Genomic DNA, 14,834 nt, shown 5'->3' on the forward strand with positions numbered 1-14,834 from the left:
CAGAATGTTTACGGTAATCTAATTAGATTCTATCAATAACAAATATTAACATATACAATGATAGGTACCAGATAGAAGTCTATTAGTATTTATTAATAACTAGCTATTATTAATAAAATTAAAATTTTACTATATTTTGCAAATATTTTAATTTATTTCACTATCTCTTATATATAAGTAGAGAAAAAGAGATTCGAAACGTAAAACTTATTCTAACTCGAATATTATATATTTTAGCATATATAACAAATGATACCATGCAAGTCAAAGCTTATAAAAACTATATAAATACAAAACTAACATCTAAATAATTGTCATGCACGAATCATAGTAAATGTTTTTTTCTAGAAAAAAATATAAATTTAGATATAAATTTGTCGGTCAATGTCAGGTCTAGTCTATAATATATATATATCTATCTTCGCACATATTTCTTTTTAAAAAACAATATTATACTTTTATCTTTTAAAAGAAGGTTTGGTGTGAAAATTCAAATTATAATTAACACAAAAAAGTTTATTTAATATATTGTTTATGTTTATTTTTATTTTTTTGTTTCAAGCCAATTATTTTAATACAATTTCAAGGGTTCTTTGGATGAAATAATTTAAAATGGTTGTCATAACAAAACTATATTCATACTAAATCATTAATTACTTTTTATCTTTTCCTCTATTTTAGAAATGGTCAAATATTACTAATTTAATGTATAGACTTAGGGACATTTTCCTAATTGAAATATAGATTTTATTAAACATATTTTGTTTCTATTTTATTATTGAAATAAATTTAAACTTTACAAGATTCATGCCAACTTTATATAAATAAAATTTTAACTTAATTTAAATATGATTTTCGACTAAATAAAAAAATTAAATATGGTCGATAAGATTTTAAAAATCAATTGGTTCTATGGTGTAGTGGTTAGCACTTTGGACTTTGAATCCAACAACCTGGGTTCGACTCCCGGTAGGACCTATCAATCAATATTTTAGCTCGTTTGATCATCGACATTATATTTGATTAAGGGAGTTAGATATTATACTCTAAAATAAATTTTATCCATGTGTTAGAATATTTTATAAAAAGCCTAAGTCATTTCAATACTAAAACCAAGGCTTTCATGCATTCAAACTTACTACAAAAAGAGTGCTTTTGTTTCTTTTGTAGTCTAAAGAATAATCATTGAAACATATTTTAATCTTTAAATTCACATTTTGAAGAGAAAAAAGGGGAAATAAATAAGGGGTGAGTCAAATCAATGGATGGAACCTTCAACTAAATATACAATTAAATTAATAAATGATCAAATTTTAAAATAAAAAAGAAAAACATAAAAAAAGAAATGAGGACGGTGAGAGTCACGTGCTGAAAGATAAGGTTTTGGAGTAGAATAGAATGGTTGTCATGCAAACGTGGACCTTTTGTTGAAATGAGAGCCAATCAAAAATTGACACTTCAAAAATTATTTCCTTTTATAAACAAAATTAAACCACTATACCTTTTACACGTGGCAACCCAACATTTTCTCTCTCCCTTATCGCAACGACACCGTATTCAGCACCGCTCCCCAACACCTACTTATTTTTACCTTTTTCGTTCTTTTTCTTACTTTTTCTTTTTCTCAAATATGATTTACGGCAAATAATGATTATTATAGTTTGATTAAAATAATTTATGTTTAAAACGTATATTACTCTAGTTTAGGTTATAATAATATATATTTGGTACGTAGATTATTTTAGTTTGATAACGAGATAGTAAGTATGTATGAATGTCAAATATTGAGAATTTTTAAATAATGTTTCACTCTACTTAATTGAAGATTTTTTAAATATTATTTACTATATCAATTATTATAGTTTTAGATAATATTTTCTCCGAATAATACCTTAGCATTTAATTTTTTTTTTCAATCTTTTTATCTTTTTAATCTCAAAATTGCAATTAAATTTGAGAAAAAGATGAAAAGTTAGATTAATCGAATTTTAATACTCTAAATTTAGAAAAATCTGGATGAATTAATTTTTTTTATAAAATATAACAAAAAAGAATTCGACACATATTCATTTAAATATATTATTTAAATATATATAAATTTTAAAATTAAAACATTTAGTTATTATTTTTGTTTCTTTTAACTTGCAATATATATATTTTTTTCAAGTTTAGCTACGAACAAATATTTTAAAAATTTATTGGTCAAAATTAAACATATAAAATACACAACATAAAACGTCTTATAATCTTTAAACATTTAAATATCTCTACTAAAAAAATTATTTTTGCGTGAAAAATGTAAAAAAAAGAAATTGAAACTCTTTTATTTACCGTTACGTAAAAACTACCGAATTTTCTCGTATAAATAGTTTTTCTTTTCTATTTATACAAATTTCTCTTAAAAATATATATGTAATATAAAAAAAAATTAAAAGAGAGCTTAACTACCAATGTAATAAAGAAAATGTGTGTAGAGTATTTTAGGCATAATTTAATATTTCTTAGTATAGAGTGATTTTGGGATTCTCTTTACTTTTCTTTTCCTTCTTTTTTCAACTTTTTTATATATCTCAATCATGTATTCTTTTTCAAAAACATTATGATTTATAAAGTTTCATATTATAAGAAAAAATTTAAAAGGTTAGGAATCAATATTTATTATGGAATTGGATTCTTATTAAATTGTCATATATCTAACCTAACTTTATTTAGAAAATAAACGTGAAAGTCGAGCCAATACTGACACAATTATTTCTATTATTGTTGTTGTTGTTTTGTTATTTTGAGAAATTGAACACACCCCTTAATAATGCATGAAAATTATAATGGTAGAATAGACTACATGTAACACACTAAATGTGAATAAGATATATATCGGCCAAATTTGATTTTAGTATTATTGCTGAATTGTATGAATTTCGATCATAAACTTTTAGTTTAATCAATGTTGACCCTAAACCTTACGTAAGTGTTTAGTTTTAATAATCCATGTTCAGTTTTCGTTAATCCGCTGATTCTCATATTAATATTAACCTAACATTAAATAAGAAAAAGTAGAACTAAAAATATTCATAAGAATTTATGAAAAATTGTCAAAGATAGAACATTTGACATAATATTTACAATTCATAAAAAAATCTAAATAGTTTGTAATTTTTTTATATATTTTTTAAAAGAATCTAAACTTACTTTTAATAAAATAAAGTTTTTCAAAATTAAACGAACAATTAATTAAGTTTGGTCAATGTAAAGTCAACCTTTGGATAAAAGATGATCTACCATTACTACATTAAAAAAAATAGGAAAAGAACGAAACATTATAACAAATATAACTTTTGGGATAGATGCAAACATAACAATTATATTCAAAATAATTAAGTATATAGTAAATTTTTTTAAAAAATACAAGCATAATAAAATCTGTCAAAATCTATCAACGATAAAAGTTTATCACTGATAGATCATGTAGCAAATGTTGACATATCATTAATAAACCATAAAAGTCTATAATCGATAAACTTTATTTAACATTATTTCATCCTTAATAATTATTCTAAAGATTATTATCCATTATAAGTATCCATAATTATTTTCCTTTAGATAAATCCAATTCAACTAAAAATATAAAAGAGAAAATTTCATGAATATAATAAACAAGTAAAATATTTACGACGATTCGTAACAAAATGAAAAAACTCGTAAAGTCGACCATTTTTTAAAAATATTCCAAGTTTGTCCTTTTTTTTTATCAACTATTTTTTCTTTTTTTGTGTAATTTTTTATTCTTTTCATCGTCTCCGTTTTTTCAAAAGATCCGATAAAAAAAAAAAAAAGATATAAAAGGAATAAACAAATCAAAATTCACAATTAAATTATGGGATAGTTGCAAATGTAGCAATTATATTCAAAATAATTAAGTATATAGCAACATTTTAAAAAAATTGCAAATATAGCAAAATTTGTCAAAATCTATCAATGATAGGAGTCTATTACCGATAGACTATGTAGTAAATGTTGGTCTATCACTGATAAACCATAGGAGTCTATCAACGATAGAAGTCTATCACCGATAGATTTTACTATATTTGCAATTTTTTTAAAATGTTGTTACATAGTTAATAATTATTCTAACAATTGCTACCCATTCTAATTACCCTTAAACGAATTAGTTAGTCAAACCCAGTTTGTGGTAGGTGGGAAGGACACGTAAGACGACAAAAAAAAACAAGGCGAGTACCAAGAATTCTGTACTCGCGGGGAGGACTACACTTAATAATAATAATAAAAAAAAAAAAAAAGGAGAAGAAAAAAAGAGAAAAAAGAAAGAAAAAGGAAAAATCAGTATTTAGAATGACTTTAGTGGGGCCCAGGCAAAGAAGCGTGTAAGAAACGTAAGCCATTTTCTCATCTCATGAAGAACGTCTAGGGCGCGTATCATATCGTGATAAAAAACACACAAAGTGAAGAAAGTGTCGATTTCCGCATGACGATGGACATTTTAAACGCTTCCCTATTTCTATTCCTATCGGACCATTTTCCTATTTATCTCTCTCTCTCTCTCTCTCTCTCTCTCTCTCTCTATCTATCAATGAATGAATGAATGATGGGAGTTGTATTTTTACTACGTGTGCGCGTCTATTTTAACTACCCTGCACTTCCTTTCCACCGCCAATCACAATAAACATCTTCCTATTTAATTTTATTATTATTATTTTTTGAAGAGGTTATTTTAATCTTCTCTTTTCGAAAAAAAAAAAAAATTACTTATTTATAAATTTACGACTCTAAACATACTTTTGGAAAATTTTCGATTTTGCCACTATACCTTAGTCTTAGTACGTCGTGTTGGAACATTTGGAATATTTATTTAGAGGACCACTTGCATAAATAGTATAATATATTATATACTACAAAAATTAGTAAAAGACTAAAAAATTTGTGTGTATTCATCATTTTGGATTTTTTTTTTTAATTTTTTAAAATAAAAACCGTCGCTAATTGTATTTTTGGTTGGTTATTGTGTATCGTGTTGATAGTTATTATTAGTGATAATTTTCTATTTGCCATAATTACAAGTGTTTCTTCCTGGTTTTCCCAATTTGAACGTGATAATAGAAATTAATAGTTGTTATCAGTGATATCTTTCAATTTGAGGAACTTGTTATAAGTTGTTATCAATTAATAGTGATAGTCATTTGAGGACAAACTTGATATTTTTTTAAATAATTTTCAGTTGACTGGTCAACATTTGCTATTTTTGCAAATATTTTATCTTCGTTATATTTTTAGTATTGTTTTCTAAAGGAAAAATTTCTCAAAATTAGAACATTTGATAAAATATTTATACTTCATAGAAAAATTAAGTATTAACAAATTTTGTGATCTTTTAGTGATTTTGTTGTATGAAGCGTAAATATTTATCAATTTTTTCTACTTTTGAAAAACTTTTATTTTTAATTTGTGTTATTCGTCGTAATTTTTCGTATCGTGGAAAATAAAAAAATAAAAAAATAAATAAGAACTTGAAATTATTTTTATAGATATTGTTATGGAAGTTGATGTGGATATAAATTGAAATTAGATAGGTGTGAAATGATTGACAATTCAACATTTATTTATACACATAATTAGGATTGTCGTTATCGGTTCAAGCAATTGATCAAAATAAATTGTTGATACTATATATTTACAATTATAACATTATTCACATATAATTGATTTTTATACCTTAAATGTTGAGTCAATGTTTGTGCATATGATGATGTTGAAAATGACATTAGGTACGTGTTGAATTTCTTTTGGAGTATACATGTGGACGTGATTAAAATCTATAGTTGTGAAATATCTTCTAGTAGTGTAATAACCGATTCCGTTTGATTGCAATTTAATTTTCGAAATTTGAAAATTAAGCTTATTTCTTACAAAGAATTTGGGTCTTTGTCTATGCAATGAAAATTACGTTGACACATCATATCTTTGTTCACGTTTTTTGTTTATGTATTGTTAAAAAAAAAAACTATCGACAGAAACCATAATTTTTGTAGTAACTGTTTTAGGGTTCTTAAATTTTTCTTTTTTTTGTGTACTTTTTACAAATACTAAAATTACACAATAAAAACAACAATATTAAGTATAGTATATAAAAATGTGGATAATGTAAAATAAGAGTTATGGCAAAAATTTATTAAGAAATTTTACGATAACTAAATTCTTTATTGCATATTTTCAAAAACAGCGAATTCCATCACATTTCTTTTAATAAATTTAAGTTTTTTTACTATATTTTTTTGTAAATAGATTCATTTTTCTTATATCCATAACAATTTTCTTGTTCTTAATTTTGCCCAAATGAATTTTCTAATAAAATTTGGGGGAAAAAAAAAAGTTAAATACTTCTTTGATTTGTTTTGAATGACTTAGGACAATTGTGAAAGAGGTTGGAATTTTCTTTAAAGTAGAGATAAAAAGAAAATAAGGAACATTATTATTTATTACATAATTAATTTGAATTTTTTTTCTTTTGAAGAATTAGGTTCCTATTTATCGAGAAATTCCCAAAAGCAAAAAAAGAAAAAAAAAAGAAAAAAGAAGAAGAAGAAAGAAAATGATTGCTACTTAAATATGTATCACAATTTTAAGTATTAATTTTGAATAAGAGGGGGAGAAATAAATAAGTCAGTTTTTCTTGAAGTTTCAAGTCAATGTTGGGTTTTTTACACTACAAATATTTAATGAAGACAGTGAGAGATTTTGAAGTATTTTGTCAATTCAATTAAGACTGGAAATTTACCAAAAGGACTTTATGAAAAGGATATTTCATACTTAGGGTAAGGTCATGATTTTCAACTCTTTTGTTTTTCTTAAAATAATTTTTTTTCAATTTGTAAATTTCTTACTCATTCCTTTGTAAATTTCTTTTGTAATTTCCAATTTTGATTCTTTATCGATATAAACGTTGTATGTTTTATGTTAGTACATTTTAAACATAAATCCGATGACTTTATTGTTTTAGTTTCATTTTAAAAACCTCGTGTGTATATATATATATATATATATATATATATATATATATATATATATATATATATATATATATATATATATATATATATATATATATAACATTACAATATAAAGTATACATTTACGTCAAGAAATATTGACAAGATTATAATGAATGTCAACAAATACGACGAACGACTCTAACAATATTCTAAAATAAAATGAAAGTCCCTCTTATTAAACAGTCGTAGAATCTTTAATTTAATTACGACTATATATATATATATATATATATATATATATATATATATATATATATATATATATATATATATATATATATATATAACTATTGTAATAATTAAAATATCACTTACATTTTCGTTGCATGATTTTTAAAATATTATTGTATATATATATATATATTATAGTGTCAATGATTTACTAATGTTTAACGCAACACAATTAAATTGAGAGATTCAAACCTATCTCTATTCATATTTAAATCTCTATTTTCGTCCATATCTTTATTAATGAAATAAAATGCAACATACGTTTATAAAATGATTGAATAGATAACACGAACATGTTAATATAGTTTTAGAATAAAATTTTTTCGAAACAAAAATCATATATAAAAGTGTTGGAAGATTTGAAATCCTAAAAGATATTGTAATAGAAAATTTTAACGAAGAATTAAATAACTAAATATGTCTTTAAACTAAAAAAAAGAAAAAAGAGAAGAGACTTTAAAAAAACCACAAAAATATTTAAAAGAACTTTATGATATTATATATATATATAAATGTAGAATATGTTCATTCCTTTTTCCAAGTTAAGCTTGAATTAGAAGCAATTAGTAGAAAGGTTACTTTTTTTTTAATTACATTATTATGATTAATTATTATTATCATAATCATCATTTTAATGAGTATAGTTTTTTAAATGATGTAAAAAAAAAAAAAAAAAAGAGAGAGAGAGAAGAATTTGGAAAAGGAAACCCTAAATGATGGCAAAGTTGGGCCCATGAAGAAAAGAGATTGACTAATTAGATTTTAATATTTCATTAATCAAACAGTCTTAATAGTGTTTAAGACTAATATGTAAAGATCAAATGATTTCTCTATATTTGGTAATTAATAAAATATTGGGACTAAATAAATAGTGCATTACAAATCATTCATCAAACCTCTTATTTGACAACAAATTACACAAGTAGTTAACAAAATTATTTCTTTTATATATCCGTAAATGTTTGGATTAATTTACGTATCTCAGTTAATGTTAGAGGACAACTCGTTTGACCTATAATGGATAACTAATATTGTTGATGACAAAGTTTAGATTTTTACCAACATTATTCATAATTTTAATTTGAAAAATAAAATACTTTATATTTTCCATGTATGGAATCATACTTTTGCATAGTCTTTTCCTAATATCAAGTATGAAAATGTATATAAGCTCACACTTTATAGACACTTTTCCATTAAAGTTTTATCTAATTGATATTTATTTTCTTAAAAGAAAAATGTAAAGTAAATATGATGAACAAAAAGGGAAGATTTTGGCACTCGTCAAAAACTATCTTATCAACATCTTTGTAAGCTATTGTTCTTTGCAATATGTCACTCAATACTGCTAGGTCCACACCTATCTTTCTCAATACAAAACGGATTAATATTACGATATTTTGTCACGTTTCTTCTAGAGAGGAGAACAAAACAACTCATTTTATTGGAATTTTAACATCCTTTCATGGGTATTGTTTTTTTATTTGAAAAGATGCTTTTTCGGATTGTATTCTTTTTCTTCATGCTTGCTGAAGTGGCTTGAGAATGCTAGTTTGGTTAAGTTGTTTGTTGAACGCGTTCATTACGTTAAAGAAAAGAGGAAAAGAAAGAAAGAAAGGTTCACGTTTGTTCATAGACGGTATTTCTAAGTAAAAATCTTTTAGTACTATATTGGTAGTATCATACCCTTTATTTGTTTATACCACACAATTACTTTCTTAGATATTAGTAGACCTTATTTTATTCTTAAAAAAGACGGTTGCATATTAATCATATTTGTGATGATCCAATTAATCTTTAGATAATATTTTTTTTTCATTCAAATAAAATGATAAAACCTTTGAATTTAACAATATGGAATGTGAGAGATTTGAAATCAATATGTTAGAGAAAAAGTATATACGTTAATTATGTCAATTAAGTTATGCTATTTTTTTGAAAAAGAAAAAAAGGTTTCTTGTTAGCATATGTTAGACTTAATTAAACAATGGTTCTTATGTACATTTCTACAAGAGTGTGACATCTTCATACAAAAGAAAAACAATCATATTATGCCTATTGCCATTTGACTATAAAGTATTAAAGACCACTTTAACAACATTTGACAAAGCAACATTTTTCTATTTCAACTTCTCATTTCAAATAATTAAATATATTTTACAGTCTATTTTCAAGTATACGTGTTTGTTCGTAGAAATTTATCTTGGTCTATCATAGTATCTCATAAATAGATAGTGATATTTTGCTGTTTTATCTTTTAAAGTAATTTACATATATATTATATACAAAACAATATAAAGAAATTATTAAAACTAAAAAATTTGACAAACTATTTACAAAATATAACAAAATTTCAAAATCTATTAATAATAAACATTGATAGACACTGATATGCTTCTATTAAACAATGTTAGAAGCTCATAGTAAATATTTTAGTCTATTTTACTATATTTAAAAATATCCGAACAACATATTAAATTTAAAATTTATTTAACTTTTATTTATTTTTTTCACATGTCCCATTTTAGTTTTTTTTTAAAAAGTATATGAATATAATTTAAACTTTAGCATCTTTTTTTCTTTTTTTTTTTTGGTGAAATTGAAAAGGGCTATTCATCAAAATAATAGAGAGACAAAAAAATGTTATAATTTTGGCAAAAGTCCCTCTCAAGAAGTTTCTAGGATGTTTCCAACTTTCCATGTGTGTTATCTTTTCATTAGTTTTTTTTAATGGAAAGTCCACATGTATTTTAAGCCCAAATGTCATAATAACATTCATATAATATTTAATTTCATATGTCAACATCCCTAATAGTACTTCAAATCTATTAGATAAGATTTTCAATAAAATATTCTAAAAATCTAGATAAGAGATCCCATTAAATAAATTCTAATTCTTTTTAGATATATTTATCTAAGAAGCCCAAATTTTTATTTGAGCGATTCATGTTAGTTTGATAAACATTGATATCATATCTATTTTATTATAGTCGTCGTATTTATCTTTCAATTAAAAACGTAAATTAAGAGTTCGTTTGAATCGGTTTGAAAAAAAATATTTACTTATACAACAAAAATTATTTTGAATGGTTGTCAAATACTCCAATTATTTTCAAAGTTGTATATTTTTTTAAGTTAAACATTTGAAAATGTATTCTAAACACATCATAAAATGCCAAAATGAACTTAACTAAGCGTCAATTGACACTGTCTTTCATCCTAATTTTGAAAGATTCGAATAGCTTTCGCCAATGTAATTTATCGTACTTAGAAAGAAAACTAAACATACCTTAAAATTTCATCCTTATTACTTTTTCCTTAGAAAAATATCAAATACAAAGTTTCCTTAGGACATTGAATTTAATATGTAGAGTAAAAAAAACGAAACTTTTAACGTCGAAATTGATAATATAAACATTATAGTAATTTAAGTTAGGAGATCAATTTTAACCTATTCAAAATTAATATATATATATATAAATAAAGTTAAATTGAAAATTGGAGAGGTGAATTTGAGGTTAGGTGGAGGTCAGATGAGACCACATTAATTCAGTGGGGGCTTTGGGGAGGATAGTATAACCCTAAAGGTGGGGTCCATCTCAATATTCAACCTTTTTAAGCAAAAATTCATTTTCTATCTCAAAATAGTTCCCAAATTTTTTTATTTTTTAAAATTCTATTTATATATACTAATTGAAAAAGAGAACTTTTTATGGTATTCACATACACATACAATGGCTATTTTTTTCTTTAATGTTTATGTACCAAATTTAAATGAGATTTAAAATACTAAAATTTATTAGTTAAAATATCATATATTTTTCTTTAATCTTTTCAAAAAAGATATGAACTTTATCAATCGTGAATAATGTTGCACTTTTGAAAAAGTGGAAAAACCGTAAAAGATGGAGAATTTATTTTTAGTACATAAATTATTTCCATTATTACTTAAGCATTTTCCAACATGTCTTATTATCATTATAGTTGTTATGGAGTATCTTTCACTTTTATGGGAAAAACGGTGTCAAATTTATCTACGACACAGTAACGTCATTTTCAATTTCCAAATAGTTCTAAACCATCTCGATAGAAGAAGAGGAAAAAGCGGAAACAAGTTATGTTGATAGAATTACTACTGTATTTCCTAATTTGTTTCCCAAACCACGGAGTTAAACACAAACGTTACAAAATTGAAAATCAAATAGGATATATATTAGTAGTCACCGACACAATAACTTATTGTAAAAGAAAGGAAGAGGGAGGTAAAACTACTAGAAGTGAATATAAAATTAATAAAACAGATCATTTCCTTTTAAAAAATTTAACATTGGGTTTCTTAGTCAATTAATAGTCAAATTTATTAGGAAAAATTATATCATTTGTTTAATCTCTATAGCCTTTTTTTTTTTTTTTTAAATCTCAAAGAGGGCACGTGAAGTGCACATGATGCATTTGAGCCCATTAGCTAATGAAATGTATTGACCCATCAAGAGAGGTCCAAATCAAAATCCACACTTATAATACTTTTACTATTGTTATTATCAATTTTTTTTTGTAATTTTAATTCTAACGAGTTACATTAAAATGAGATTATTGTTTATAAGTTTGCATGCATCATAATTTGATTATGTTATTTTAATTTATTCCTTGAAATTATTCAAAATTACAAATTGGCTTTTCAAGTATTCTATTTCTTCCTAAGGCATTTTAATATACAAAAGGAACGAACTATCGTTTACAATTAGGTAGTATATTAATTTTATGTTACTTAGGTTTCGTTTGAGATTGAGATTGTTGTACCATTTAAAGTAATTGTTCGCAACAAATGTCATATGAAGTAGATTAGTGTTCCAAATAAATTTCAAGTTTGATATAAATAGTGGATTCCAATGAACAAATTATACAGACATATTATAATTCTAAGGTTTTAGTGATTAAGGTTTGTATACTTTTTTGAAATACTATGTCTAACAAGATCTAGTACATTAGTGTATTTCTATGACTATATCCAACATGAAACTTAGTTTAATCAACGTAATCTTTTATAAATGATAAGCTTCTATTGGTTTATATTATCTATAGACTTGTATCAATTTCTATCACTAATAAACGCTATGATAAGATTGCTAGTATCTGTCTGAAATGTAGAAAATTTTGCTATAATTTATGATCCATTTTTCTATATTTAAAAAGCCTCGTTCTTTTTTTTTTAATCACGGACAAACATATTTTTTCTGAGTATGGTTTTTCAAGTTCAAACATTTCTTAAACAACATTATTCTTCTAATTAATCTGAAAAAATTCGTAACAACACACCAAAACCAAAACTTGTCCCACACTTTTGATACAAAAATGTTGTGTTAACATCAACCATTACACATTTGTTGTCCAAAGTTGATTGAGACTCCTGACCCTCACTATGTATATACCCAAAAAAACAAAAAAAGGAAGGAAAAAAAGAAGAGACATTTGCTTTGATAATAAGCAAAGTGGGTGGGGGAAGTTGAGACTTTCATGGGCAATGTTGTGTCCCTTTCATTTGTTTTAAGAATCAAACTGACTCTTAACTTCTCTGCATTTTGTCACCTCTCTCTCTCTCTCTCTATTTTCTATTTTATACCTTTTTCTCCCAACATTAACATATTTAATTATTTATCTATATTCCCATCAAACAAACAAACAGCCATAAGGATTATTGTTTTCAAAAAGGAAAAAGAAAAAAGAAAAATTAGGGTTAAAAGATAAAGAATAAAAAGGAAAGACATAGATGGCGATGGAAAAGGACCATTTTTGAAAAGTCCATATAGTACATATATATATCATTCTCATATATATATATACAAGGTTCTTTCTAGTCAATGTAGCATCAATAGGCCAAGTTCCCTTTCCAAAGAAAATAAATAAATAAATAAAAGTAAAATATCAAATCACAACTCTAGAGGTGAACTTTCAACGACTGTGCATGTGTATTTACTTGGTCCCCAAACTTCTCCAATAAATTTCTAAATTTCAATTATATGACATGTTCAACATTTCTATAAAATTATCATTTGTGTTCTAGACATAAAATTTAAAATTTAAAATCACTTTAGATATAAACTTCAAAAAGTACATTCGATGGATTTACAAATCTAATCTTTTTCTTTAAAAATAATTAAACATGCCACGAACTTATTAGACGACAAACAAAAGTTTCGAACCCAGTAAAAATCTAAAAATCTAGAGACTAAATTAGAAATTAAAAAGAGGGAGAAAAACCCAAATTAAAACTTGAAGAATGTGACAGCAAACAGAAACAAAATGAGTCACATTAAAGTTGAGAAGAGAAGAGAGGTGAGAAGTGAAGAGAAAATCAGAGGGTGGGGCTCTGTGTTGAAAGCTTCTATTTGAGAATGATTGTTATTTTTCTTTTCCCTTCCAACTTTTGCAGAGGGAATCTCAACTTACTCCACACCCCCCCCCCCCCCCCCCCCCCAAAAAAAAAAAAAAGTTGGAATCAATAGGAAAAAAATGAAAGGAACCACAGCCTTAAGAGAGACAAATATGTCAAAATCATTCATTTCTAACCTCTAGAAATTTTGCTCTTATTGGACATATAAAAGTTGCTAGCTGTTTTTTCTAGGGTGTGGGATTCTACCAACAGTAAATTTCATGTTTTCTTTTTTCTTTTTACATTACATACTATATGGTGGGTGATTTTCCATTATTTTCACCATTTGGATATGGCGGGTCGTAAAGTGAGTTCTAAGATCTATAATTAATATCTATGTGAAGTTAGAAAATCAATGTTTAACATTCAAAGTTGTATAATAGTTTGGAGTTGAGAAGTCTATATTGAGGTGTCAATTATTATAAGTTTTTAAGTAAGGGTTCATCTAATGTTTTTTGCAATTTGAAAAAGTGCACTTACTTTTTGTTTGTTTAACTTTTTGTTGGTTGTAAAGTTCTTTTTCTCTCTTTTATTTGCAAGACTCAATTGAGATATTAACTTGTATTTTGCATGTAACGATAATTATACATGAGACAAAATACTGTTGTTTCTTTGTTTTACCCAAACAACAAAATTACAAAATGATTTCACATATGTGAAATGTTATATGTCAAAAAAGAAACGTCATTATTTAGTTTGAGGTTTTATCTTCTTTTATTTATTTTTTATTATTTTTTTATGGCATCTTATGTCAAATTTGTAGGTTAATTAGGACAATTATCCCCAACAGTGACCAACAAAGTTATGGAGGTTTATGCTTGAAGTGGACAATATCTCAACATTTGTATGTGGTTTGTTTTTCTAATTGTTTAGTCTAATTTTTTTTGCAATAAAAAGAATTTTCTTTAAAATTGATTGTTTTCCTCTTTTGCAATATATATATATATATATGTATATAGAAATAAACCGAATATGTAACTATTGAAACATAGAGTAGGGTAAGGCAAAGGAAGGGACAAAAAAAAGTGGGAAAAGAATAGGTAGCTATCCCATGGCAGAAGAAAAAAAAAACATAAAAGAGAGTTATAATTGACCAACATTTTGGTCTG

At 24.8% G+C, this 14,834-nt stretch overlaps 1 non-coding gene across 1 annotated transcript; it reads left to right on the plus strand.

Moving 5' to 3' along the window:
* The first annotated feature begins 906 nt into the window (after positions 1-906).
* On the plus strand, positions 907-978 carry TRNAQ-UUG (transfer RNA glutamine (anticodon UUG)). The gene has a single exon. It is a non-coding gene; the product is annotated as a tRNA-Gln (tRNA).
* The last annotated feature ends 13,856 nt before the right edge of the window (positions 979-14,834 follow it).

Source organism: Cucumis melo, chromosome 5 (assembly GCF_025177605.1).
Source record: "Cucumis melo cultivar AY chromosome 5, USDA_Cmelo_AY_1.0, whole genome shotgun sequence".
In the NCBI taxonomy this organism is placed as follows: Eukaryota; Viridiplantae; Streptophyta; class Magnoliopsida; order Cucurbitales; family Cucurbitaceae; genus Cucumis; species Cucumis melo.